This window comes from Solanum pennellii, chromosome 4 (assembly GCF_001406875.1).
Source record: "Solanum pennellii chromosome 4, SPENNV200".
Lineage (NCBI taxonomy): Eukaryota > Viridiplantae > Streptophyta > Magnoliopsida > Solanales > Solanaceae > Solanum > Solanum pennellii.
In genome coordinates this window covers 57,125,296-57,139,151 of record NC_028640.1, presented here as the reverse complement: position 1 = coordinate 57,139,151, position 13,856 = coordinate 57,125,296, and the positions used below count along the sequence as shown (strand labels likewise).

Here is a 13,856-nt window from a genome sequence, read left to right as displayed (position 1 = left end):
TATATATATATATATATATATATATATATGGAAAGTTGTAAAACTATATAGCAACTCAATGTATTGAAAAATACAATAATACTCAATGTGTATATAAAAAATAAAATAGAACTCTGCGAGAGTTTCTCTAACTGACAACCACCACTACAAGCCCTATTGATGATACAACATTTTACCCACGCTGCCAGAACTGTCCTATACTTTGTCGTGATATAAAACGCCTTAACTAAGTGCACTAGTTTATGCTAAAAATCACAAGGAATCATCTAAAAAGTATGATCCTTTCTACCCATGATGGATACATGGTGTATGGGGGTTGTGAGTTATCGAAACTCTCCCCCATATCGGTGCTCAATATTACTACCAAAATATACTAGCTCATATGTTTAAAAATATAACTATTTTTGTGGTTTGAGATATTACTCAAAAATCTTTCTCTTAAAAGAGTAGGTACTCAAACTGCTCGAAACGCTTTTAGAAATCTCAGTTTCCTCTCATGTGAAAACATTTACTCTTGGGAATACGTGGTTCCCATATATCATATAATAGAAAATGGACTTTACTTTTACTTTTACTCAACTCAAAGTTTAAGTCTTAAAATAAAGTTAAAATGTTTGTAAATACTTCAAAAAATATTGTACATGCCACATTATCAACGTGAAAAGTCAATGCAAGGTTTTCAATAACAATAAATACAACTCAAGAACTTCAATGATACTACTCCTCTCAACGGTACTCAAGTTCTAGCGGAAGTTATGGGCATGTACAAATCGACTTGAGGATTTACATAACAACTCTTCTCATTCTCATACTACCTTTCTCAGAACATAGTTCAAATCATAATTGATCTCAAACGATTCACAATTGAACTCAAATGATTTCTTGAACTCGACTCTTAACTCTCTCTTAAATGTGTATTATGAATTCAAGAGTTATGGTTCATGATCTGAAGTATCTTGTTATGATAAAGTATACTCATGAATACATTCTACTCACTTGCTCGGGTCTTGAAACAAGTTACTAGAATTTGTTGAAGACTCCTAAAAAGACTTAAAGGGACTTTCTTAAAAATGTTTGTAAGAACTATCAAAACTTAACCCTCAACTCTACCTTGAATCTGATTTATGTATTCAAGGTTGTGATTTGTGATATGAAAGATCTTGTGATGTTTAGGAATGTTTTTTGATAGTTAAACATGAGAAACGATCAAGCCATCACTGTTGGGAAGCAAGTCCGCGATGCGAAGATGCATTTTAATATTTGATCGCAAATTAAATTTTGAGGCAGAGAGGTTCACGAACTCTCCACAATGCTGAGCAAGGTGCTCGATTTGCCCAACTTTTTACTTTTTCATTTTTTGACCCCAATTCGCGTAAATTCGATTCTTTTTCTCAATTTTTCATTAGACATTATTACCGATCACACGAATACAAAAACCTAATCCTATACAACTTTAATATTGACATGATTTCATCAAGAACTAAAGCCATTTTCAAGAACATAATTCAAGAATATCATACTTTAAACTTTCTAGAATGATTTTAACACTAACATTAACATGATTGGCGTTTGGGTGAACAAACCAAACACTATGGAAGCTGCATACCGAATTTTTTACACGTTTAGGGAAATTTAAATGACCTCCTAAGGGGTTTTATGACTAAAATACTCCTAAAGAAATAAATAAAAAGAGCTGGGAGTTGGAATAATTTTTCAGCAGGCATTGAGGTCTGCATTGGCTCCATAACACGGAGCTATCGCGGAGCTGCTACCAGGTTTGTGTGTCGTTTGTAAATTAGTCATAACTTTTTACTCAGATCTTGGAATTTAGAAAACTCGGTGGCGTTGGAAAGAGGCTTCGAAGGGATATAATTTTCAATGTTGTAGCTCACCTGACACATACTAGGAGTTATGATCGTTTAAAGTTTACCCAAAACTAAGAAAAACTAGGAATGACTTGAATGTTTTTATGTTTGGTTCTTCTTGGAACTCAAGGTGTTACATCTAGTGACCTTAACACTTAGGATGGTTTGATTCTAAGCTCAAAAATTTTATGGGGTGTTACAATATGTCCCCCTTGGGATCGTTCATCCTCAAATGACGATTAAACTGGGTATGATCCTTAAGTTCGGATTCAATACCTCTCTATAAGGAATCATCTCAAACTATTACTCTTTACCACCACATTGGGCTCATATCAAGATCCACCAAATATTTCACAACACCACATTAAAGCTTAGTACTCCAACAACTCATTGAAATCCTACTAACCAACTCCTTTGGATCCAACTAAGGGTTGTCATTTAACTATTTTTCATAGTAAAACTTCATCCTCCTCTTTTATGACCTTTGATGGAATTACCACACCATCATCATTACAATAAGACCATCAACCTTCTATTTCTAACATCACTCCCTTACTAAAAGGACCACTTAAAGGATATCTCTCATACTTTGTGGAAATTATTACTATCTTACTCTCAAACACTTGACTTGATTTCTCATCTTGACATCTCCCCCTTCGATCTAAATCTAACACTTAAAATTTATGGACCTATTCCACATTGAAAACTCAATTATTCTTTCTAGCCAAACATGAAAAATTATAACTTAATTGGAACCTCATCTAGTAGCATACCATATCGGCACACCTCTTAATTCTCTTGTTACTCTTGTGACATAGCCACACCTTACTTCCCTTATCTAATTTTTAGGGTCTCTCACTTGTACCACTCATATCTATTGCATCTAATCACCTAAATTCCTCGATCACCTACTCTATGTCAGGTCTTTTAGTTCAAATCTCAACATAACATCATCAGCCTCATGTTTCCATTCTTTGAATCGTGACACTCATCTCAAATTCAACCTTAATGTTCATTACTAAACTTGAATAGCAATACGATTGTCGCCAACTATTCTATACATCATTACTTGATTAGTTCTATAATCTTATGAACATCATGACCCTCTCAGACAGATCATAATCCTATCTTAGATCTAACACTTTATCAATAATTTTGCTCTTCTATACACACTTACACTTGGTCATTACTTACACAATGACACTTCATCGAAAATTTCTTTCTAGCCAAAACACACTTTACCTCCTATAATGTAATCTTTCCAACTTACAACTTCTTAGTCAACTCATAAGAGAAAACTCATCATTCAAAACTTACTAGGTGCATGACTATAGTAATATAGCTCTTCAAAACACTATCTCCCTTTCAGGGATTACTAAATTTTACATACTTTCCTCTAACTCTGGTCTCTTCCACTATTATTGCTTATGATCTCATAACTCATACTACCTTTTCAGGTGAAAATACTACCCAATCTCTAAAAATACCTCCTCATAAGTATCTAGCAGGAACAAGACTTAAGGAAAATAGTATAATTCACTTTTAGCTCAAATGCACGATTCATATGATTATGGGTGGATTCCTCTTAAACTGAACACTTGACTTACTCTTGGGCTTCTGTCAAGCCCCTCTAGAGTCTCATGACTTTTAAGATTTTCGCTAAAAATAACTCGTTGATAAAGGTCTAACTATTCTTTTCAACCACCTCTAGTATGATGGGTAGTCGAATGAGTGAATATGAGAAGCACATGACTAAGTATAAAATCAATATGACATACTTCTATTGCAAAATTAAAAGTATGAAAGAAGAGAAACTTTTCTTAAATATGTAGTCCTTCATTTATAGAAGTGGATCCCTCACAACCATAATCAAGATCCTATTGTCATGACTTCATAGACACCCTGAGACTCTTGAACTCTATGCTCTGATACCAAGTTTGTCACAATCCGGTCTACACCCTGGAAGTGACCGACACTTGAAGACCATTATTGGTCCCCGAGCGAACCCTCATCCTGGTTGACTACAAGTAGAAGATTAACTCAAGCATGAAAAAATTTAAAAACTGAATAAAATTCATGGAACTTTCAAATCTTTAACTCAAATGAGTAATTCTGAATAAAAATATATATTTAACTCACCCTAAAATAGGCAACTTAAGTCTTTAAAATATTTAAGAAAATAATTGAAGACTTGTGAAACTCTATTTTCTATCTATAAAGCCTCTAAATGACAAAGATGGCAGTTGAGATATGACCCACGACTTCCTAAAAATTTTATTTAACTGAAAGTTAAATGAAATCCTCCGGAAGCAGGGAAGTTTACCATAACTAACTCAAACTGCATGTGGTCTCAACGAAGCTTATTTTGATCATGACCCTAAATACATGTATCTACATCATGAAAGGATGCAGGACAAATTGCTCAGTACGTGGAATGTACGAGCATGTAAGGGGAATTCTAAAACATAAACATAAGCTTGAACTTGATAAAAGAAAATAAACATACTTACCTCTCTTCAAACTTACTCAACTCAAGAATACTCAAGGATACTTAAAACTACTCAACTTACTCAACTCAGAAGTATTCAAGGATAAGATACTCAACTTAGAGATTAGATACTCAACTCTAGGTACTTAACTTTGGATACTCAACTCAAAAGACTCAACTCATGATACTAAAGGATAAAACAATAGTAAAAGATACCATATATTTCAAAAGTTGTAAAAATATAGATAGCAACTCGATTTATTAAAAAAATATAATAAAACTCAATTTGTATATAAAAATACAATATAACTCTATGGGAGTTTCTATAACCGACAACCACCACTATAAACCCTAGTGATGATACAATGTCTTGCCCACGCTCCCAAAAATGTCCTATTCTTTGTCGTTATATAGAACGCCTTAACTAAGTGTATCCACTAGTCTATGCTAAAAAGCACTAAGGAGTCATCTAAAAAGTATGACCCTTTGTACCCATGATGGCTACATGGTTTTTGGGGGTTGTGAGTTATCAAAATTCTCCCTCTTATCGGTGCTCAATACCGCTCCCAAAATATACTAGCTCATATGTTTATAGCTTTTTCTATGGTTTGAGATAATTACTCAAAAAGCTTTCTCTTAAAATGGATGATACTCAAATTGCTCAAAACTTTTTTTGAAATCTCAGTTTTCTCTAATCTTAAATGTGAAAATATATACTTTTAGGATACTTAGTTCCTATATATCATTTTAAAGAAAATGAACGTTACTTTTACTTTTTACTCAACTCAAAGTTTAAGTATTAAGAAAAATTAAAATGTTTGTAAAAGACTTCTTAAAATATTGTTCATGCCAAATTATGGGCATAAATGACTCAATGCATGGTTTTCAATAACCATAAATAAAACTTTAATGATGCTACTCCTCTCAAAGGTAATAAAGTTCATGCGGAAGTTATGGGCATGAACGATTCGACTCAAGGGTATACATAATAATACAAAACTCGTAAATACAACTCTTCTCATTCTCATACTTACTTTCTCAAAACTTAGTTCAAATTGATAGTTGATCTCAAAGGATTCAAAATTGAACTCAAAAGTCTCTCTTGAATGTGAATTATAAATTCAAGAGTTATGGTTCATGATATGAATGATCTTGTAATGATAAAGTAGACTCATGAATACATTATCCTCACTCTCATACTCACTTGCTCGAGTCTTAAAACAAGTTACTAGAAATTGTGGGAGACTCCTCAAAACGACTCAAAGGGACTTTCTAAAAAGTATTTGAAAGATCTTGTGATGTATTGAAGGTTGTGATTTGTGATAGGAAATATCTTGTGATGATGTTTAGTAGTGTTTGTAGATTGTTAAACATGAGAAATGATCAAGAAGTCATTGTTTGGAAGTAAGTCCTCAAATAAGAGATGAATTTTAATATTTGATCGCGAATTAACTTTTGAGATAGAGAGGTTCGTGATCTCTCAGCGATTTGAAAAAAATTTCTGTGAAAAGGGAAGGCAAGTCTGCGACGCGGAGCAAGGTGCCCGAGTCGCGCGACTTATTCTGTATTTGTTTTCTAACCCCAACACGCCTAAATTTGATTTTTTTCCTAATCACTCTTTAGATTTAGATACCCAACATATGAACACAAGAATCTACTCATATAAAACTCTAAAATTGAGATGATTTCATCAAGAACTCAACAATCTCATCTAAACTCAAGAACTAAAGTCAATTTCAAGAACATCATACTTTCGACTTTCTTAAATGATTTTAACGCTGAAATTAACATGATTGGCGTGTGGGTGAACAACCCAACATTATGTAAGCTTACATACCTAAAAGAACCATCTTTTTGAATAACTTGACGTAAAATCTTGGAGGATGAATCCTAGCCTTAACATTTCATGAATTTCTATACGTTTAAGACAATTTAGATGACATCCTAAGGGTTTATAGGACTAATATAACCCTAATGAAATAAATAAAATGAGCTGGGAGTCGGAATAATTTTTCAGCAGGCAGTGAGGTCCATATTGGCTCCGTAACGCGGAGCAGCTGCCAGGTTTGCACATTGTTTGTAAATAAGTCATAACATTTTAATCAGACTTCCAAAATTTAGCAAACTCGGTGGTGTTGAAAGACGATTCGAAGGGATTTAATTCTCAATATTTTAGCTAACCTAAATCATCCTGTACTATGGCTTATAGTCATTTGAAGTTGACCCAAATCTTAGAAGAACTAGGAATGACTTGAATATTTTTCAGTTTGGTTCTTCTTGGAACTCAAGGTGTTACATCTGGTGACCTTAACACTATGGAAAACTTAAATTCATCGGGAAAATCTTACTCACAACGAAAGATGGTTCAAGTCTAAGCTAAAAACATTTCTTGGGTGTTACAGTGTTAAATCTAACAACTGTCCAGATTGTGTTCCTATTTTTGAAAACTCAACTAATACTATTTAGGCCCTAGATGGGCTACCCAAGGTTCTTTACTGGTGTTTTTGGTAATTTTATTTCATGTTGTCGTTTGAGTTGTTAAAAGCTTCGATTTTTTCCATTTTGGAAATACAAGCTCAGTAAGTCGATTATGACCTTTTCACAAAGTCAATTTTAAAATTCTCGACGTATATTCCACATTCCATTTGTGCCTTAAATTGAGTTTGTCTCCAACTATTGCAATTTTATTGTTTAAACATTTGTATTGATGTTGTGATCAATATTTTGTTAGTGTGGTGGTGATTGGAGTTGCTTCAGAAGTTGAAAGCTACCGCCTACAAAATCAGAGCATGCTTGAGTAGTTTTGAGGTAGGATACTATCTACTTTATAGTTAGACAAAATTTATAAAGACAGACGAAAAAAACTTGGCTTCGTTCGATGATATTATTAACTATAGTGTCCGTAATCTTTCAACAATTATTTAGTCAACATAGGTTAATTGACTTAGATGGAAAACTAATTGTGGTGGCAGTACTCTATAGACTTTTAAATATAAGATATTATAAGACTCTATTAGGCACTTGTTCTCATAAAAACAATATTGGTCAATCTAGAGCTCTGATTCCAACTTGTCATCATTCAATTTCATAGGTCATGATTAAACCTATTGTATTTCAACTCTAGGTAAGCCTAAACTATAGCCTAAAACGAAAAATAATGGGCTATCACATGGAAGATATCAATAAGGAGTCACAAAATAATGAGAAGAAAGAGGAATAACCAAAAACTAAGCCAAGTTTTTTCCGTCTGTCTTTATAAATTTTGGCTAACTATAACCGATCATCTAATCTAAATAAAAGTACAATGAGTCATGACAGAGACCGTCGTAATTGGCACCCACACTAACTATACGGTGGGAGAACCACTACTACAACCCAAACAAGCAACTAAACCAAAAACTAAGGCATTTAAAGATACGGAAGCAATCAAGGAGTTGTCATTAACTCCAAAAGTTTAATAAAACAAATAAACTAACAAGAAGACGAAAATACAAGTCCTAGAACCTGAAATTGAATGTACCCACACTCTAACAATGACAAGTCTAAGAACAAGGGGTACAACCATATAACTAAACGAAAACCTTAAACAAATAGTCTGAGTCTGAAGAGAGTGAACTTATAGAAGAGAGATCCCTAGAAGCCTTAAAGAACTAACTCACCCTTGAATCTGGTAGCGCTCAATGATAAAAAAAACTGAGGTCTATCAATAGCCGCTGAAAGATGTCCTATACTCAACAAAAATAAAAGCAAGTGCATTAACAATACACAACTACCTTGTACTGGTAGGATCACACAACTATCCCATTACGTGAAACATATATAAGTGATTACAACAATATAATCATACAACATATCGAACATATACAATATTGAATATCACAAGTATGTCAAGTAGTTGGTCCTCTCATGGAACCTAATTTAATGGTCCTCTCATGGAACCAAAACTCAAACTGGTAGTGCACCAGTACGCGATAGCAGATCCAAAATTAGCTTGCCGAAACGTGGAAATCCGATCCCATCAACACACCACAATCACATACACAAGTATATTCTCAATAATCATACGATCAACAAGTGATTCATGACGTATAATTATTCGTTCACACTCTTTTAAAATTAGTGTGATCAATAATGCATCATTAACATACATATATACATGCATCATAATGAAGCAAGAATAAACATATATCACACAATCATGAAATCACAACCATCATCTACCTCGAATCCAAGCCTGAATCCCCTAAGGCCCTTGAATCTCCCTTTTTCGTGCTCAATTCTCTTAATCTACGTCTACAAACAATTAATATAGACAATGATCAACAATCAAAGGTCTAATTATCCGAATTATAACAAACCCAATAACCCTAGACAAAACCCTAGATCTCCATACCTAGATTAGGGATTTTTCCACTCTAAATTCCAAATCAAAACCCTTCCCCATCGATAATAACCCAACAAAATAGGTTCTATGGATCAAAAATGGATACAAGGAGTTAAAATCTTTCCTTTATCCTCAAGAATAGTGGAAAACCGTAAAAAATAACCTAGGATCGTTCCATAGCTCTCAAAGTCAAAATGAAGAAAATAACGTCTTTGGGGTTTATTTACGACTTATTCTACAGTGGACCCCATCCTTCTCTAGCACCCCTAATTCCACTCTGGCGGCTTGCTTGGAGACAAAATTTTACCCGTTCACTCTAAGATCATTTTCGGGAGTTCTACTTGCCCGAATTAAATTACATAAAGTGGTTTGGGTTACTTATCATCTTGTCTATCCATTCATGTAATCAAATCATAATTACATCTCTCATTCCTTACTATATTTTTCTAGACCTCACTGACTCAGATTTTGTTCAAATTTGGACTAGGTTAGGAATTTCAAGTTATACTACCAAAAAGTTTTCTGGCCCATTTATTTTCTCGTTGGCTTTTCTATAGCGACGGAATTCACTCGTTACAAGAACTTTTTTATATATTGAAACTATCATTGTGGAGATATTATCTTTAATTGAGCTTAGAAAAATAGGAACGTATATAGTCTGTTGTTATATTTTACACTTTATTATTTTGGCATTATTTTAGCATCAAAATTATCAAATTCATTCCACTCATTATATTCATTGAAGGAATAATAATTTGAACTCTGTGAAGTTATCAAGAAAATTCAGGTGATTAAGGTATGTATGTTTTTTGAAATAATTCGTTGAAATTCGTAGAAAAGACACTTGAATTCAACACATTAAAATGATATTTCATGTCGAAGTTCATTGAAGTAGTTGATTGGACATTTGAAGCATGTTGATTTTGGGATCAGTATTTTTGCAAACTATGAAGATGAAAAGTACTATTAAAGTTCGACAAAATCTCAAATAATAAATGTCATAACTAGACCGATGTGCCTCGTTGTTAGATTTTACACCTTTATGACATTTATGATTTAAGGTTTTGTCAAAAAAAATTAATACTTTTATATTATGGTCCTTATGCATAAATACCAATCCCAAAACTAACAAGCTCAACTGTCAAATCAGCTAATTCAATGAACTTCAATGGAGGAACATCATTTCAATATGTTGAATTCACTGAATTCTTTGCCAATTTCGATGAATTATTTCAAGTATCATACATATCTTAACCACCTAAATATTCTTTTGTAGCTTTACCGAGTTCAAATTGTTATTCCTTGAATGAATTGAATAAATTGTTATAACTTAATAATTTTGACGCTGAAATAATGCTTCCACAATAAGGTTCAAATCGAACAACTTGTCAGATTATGTTCCTATTTTTGGAAGCTCAACTAGAGATAATGCGTGCCCCGTAGCAGCTGCCCATAAGATTTTAATGGTGTTTTGTGATTTTATTGATTGTTGTCTTTTGGTTTGTTTCGGTCATCAGATTATGTATCATTTTGGAACAAAAGCTCAGTAAGTCGATTAGGACCTTTTAACTAAGTTAATTTAGAGATTCTCTATGCGAGTCTCATATCTTCGTTTTGACTCAATTTTGAATTCACCTAAAATTATTTCAATTTTGGTGTCTAAACATCTATATTGACATTGTGATCAATAGATTTTTAACGTGGTGATGATATATATGCTCCAAAAGTGAAAATTCCTTGTGCAACAAATTTGCAGCGCACATGATTAGCTTTAAGATAGACCACAATCTATTTTCTTGTTAACCAAAGTTATAAAGATAAAAGGGAAAAACTTGACTCTAGAGTATTATTAATTATAATGTTGGGGACCTGTTGATAATTATTCTGCCAACATGAACTACTTTAACTTATAAATCTAATCAATTGTGGTGGTGATGCCCTATAGCCTCTTGGAAATAGAATATAGATGTATCTACATTGATCCGTAGAAGTATATCGAGCATCTAGTCTCAATAAGAATACAAGGATTTTACAAATAGACTACGTACAAACCGTCTTTGTCATATTGACCTTCAGGAGGCATTATCCTTAGCCAAGCTCTCAATAATAGGAATGTAATCTTTCAGTTGTTAGATTTGCACCTTTCTATTCTAGCATTATTTAAGCGTCAAAATTTTTAAGTTCTAGCAATTCATCTCTCATTTTATCCGTTCAAGAAATAATCATTTGAACTCAGTGAACTTATAAAAGAAAATTCAGGTGTTAGAGGCATGTATGCTTCTTGAAATTATTTGTGAAGATTCGTAGAAAGTTCACTTAAAGTCAACACATTGCAATGATAATCCCTGTTGAAATTCACTGAAGTAGCTGGTTGGACATTTGGAGCTTGTTGTTTTTGGAATCAATATTTCTACATAAGGGCCATAAAGATGAACGTTACCAGGATTGTTTAACAAAACCTCAAATTACAAATATCATAACTAGACCAACTGTGGGTCTCTGTCATAAGTAGCTAGTTATGAAATTTATGATTTGAATTTTGTCAAACTTCTTTAATAGTTGTCATCTTTGTGGTGCATATGAAGAAATACCGATTTCAAATACAACAAGCTCCGAATGTTCAACCAGTTACTTCAATGAACTTCAACGGGAAACATCATTTAATTATGTTAAATTCAAGTAGCTTCTCTAAGAGTTTCAACTAATTATTTAAAGGAGCAAACATACCTCAACTACTTGAATTTTCTTTGTAGCTTCACCAAGTTCAAATGGTTATTCCTTGAACGAATTGAATGAACATAATGGATTGCTAGAACTTGGAAATTTTGACGCTAAAATTATGACAGATATGTGAAGTGTCAAATCTAGCAAATGTTCCTGATTTTGGAAGCTGAACTAAAAATTATTTCTGCATCGAATGGGCTGCCTAAGGTTCTTTATTGATGTTTTGGTAATTTTATTGCATGTTGTCGCTTGGGATGTTTTGAGCATAGATTTGTGTTTAATTTTAGGACCCCATAACTAATCGACTTACTGAGCTTGTGTCTCGAAATAGAACATACTCGAAATAGCCCAAATGATAAGATTTTATAAAATCACCATAAACACTATTAATGAATCTAGGGTAGCCCCATGTGCTTCCACTATCAATTCAATATGTAGTCATGTCAATTTCGAACATTATGCAACGTGAATCACCCAAAAAAAGGAGGTCTAGAACACTCATAATCGCGTTTTGAAAATGAGGAAGAAAGTTGAAATTGAGATTTATTACTCAACTATCCCATCTAAAATCTTATTTTTGTCGCTTAAAGTCTGCACCGGCAAAATCAGATTTTGCTATTTTTCAAGTCTCCAAATGGGCCTTTAAAATTTGTTCAAGACTTGATAAAAATAAATTAGATATGTTACCCTCAATAATTTCTACATTTCAGACTTAATGGGGAGGTCTAAAATTTCAATCGAGGTCGTCTTGATGAAAAGAATATTTATACTCAACCTTCATTTTAAGTCAAAATCTAAAAGAGGTTCGAAATGAGCCTGAAAAATTCGAGATTCTCATGATGGGTCCTTCCATATCGAACTCGACATTTTAGAGCTAACATAACCGTCTAAATTGCATTATGAAACCGTCTTTATGGAGTTTTAATTGAACTCAATTGTTCGTACTTCAGAAGCTTTGAAACATAGAAAGTTACACAAAATTGCAAACTAACAATTTGACAATCGAAGTGTTAGTCTCAGATAGTCATAAATGACTTGAGGTCACTATAGGGATGCTCTAAACACTGAAAAAAGATCAGAAAAGAAAAAAAAATGATCCGGAGGATCATTACATCAAAGATCCGCCCTTATTATTATACTATGATTTTTTCTCAATAAAAAATATAAGGACATTGCTTTATAATAGAATGTATAGTAAATGAATTCAATCAGTTAAATAACTTAATGCCAATTATCAAACTAACATATTGTAAGTAACTTATAATAACTCTCTTATATTGTTCTCCTTACCTAACAAATAAATATATTGATCAAATAGTATGTAGTAATAATAGGAGCATTCAATTTTAAAACTGCTGTAAAGAGATCACCATGACTTTTCAGTAAATTATACTTTTAAAGGTCATTCTCAAAAAAAAAAAAAACGAAATTATCTACAATATACTAAATGTGATATGGATAAAATCAAATAGGAGCAACTACAATGCTATAGTAAGGGAAAATAAATCAAGCTCTAACAATCATATTAGAGATGATGTAGCATAGTTAAGGAGTGAAATTATTTTTTCAACATTGAAATCATAGACCAAAAAACCTATGAACTTACCATATGAGAAATGGAGATTTGGGTAAATTTTTCCCCTCAAGTTTGCAATTCTATCATTTCTCCTTGGAGTAACTGCAAAGATATACACATGAAAAATTAATAAATAAATAAAACTCACATCAACCATCAAGCGGAAGAACACTAAATTTCAACAATAAAAAATATTAAAAAATAAAAATAAAATACAAATTGATAAATAAGAAAACGAATAGGAGAAGGAGAAAAAATCCCAGAAAAAACTACATTCAATTAATTCTATACTAAGTGCATGCATCATTACTACAACACAAAGGCCAAATACTTAACAAAATGGAATAAAAAAGCAAACCAAACCAAACGAATCAAAATTGACATAATAAGATCTAAAAACAAAATCAAAAAATTAAATCAAAGATATTGGTTGTGAGATACCATTGAAATTCTCGCGGCGGAACTTATGAGAGCGATAGGAAAAACCTAAACATGAACCAAAAATATTGAAGAAAACTAATTTAATCTAAGGCCTGTGCACCGGCCCAATATAATTGATTATAAACTATTATTTGACAAATTTAATACTAGACTTAATAAAGTCTAGCATAAATAAAGTATTAAAATAACCAAAAAAAATAAATAAAGGGCATTGAATGTGCTACTTTTTTTTTAATAGGACTTAAATATAAATATTGTATACCCAAAAAGAATGTATAAACTAAATAGACCCAAAAATATTTTCAAGTATTATTGCTATTAACATGGGCATATTCATTTTTTAAGTTTCAAGCACTCAAATCTAATATTTAATCTAGT

At 32.5% G+C, this 13,856-nt stretch overlaps 1 long non-coding RNA gene across 1 annotated transcript in view; it reads right to left on the bottom strand.

Moving 5' to 3' along the window:
* LOC107017369 overlaps positions 1–13,587 on the bottom strand; it is a 15,295-nt gene extending 1,708 nt beyond the window's left edge. Inside the window, exons 1-2 of the long non-coding RNA XR_001456488.2 lie at positions 13,479–13,587; positions 13,068–13,139 (exon numbers count right to left, since the gene is read on the bottom strand). This is a non-coding gene — a long non-coding RNA (uncharacterized LOC107017369). The remainder of the gene's footprint in view (positions 1–13,067; positions 13,140–13,478) is intronic.
* Between the last annotated feature and the right edge of the window lie 269 nt (positions 13,588–13,856).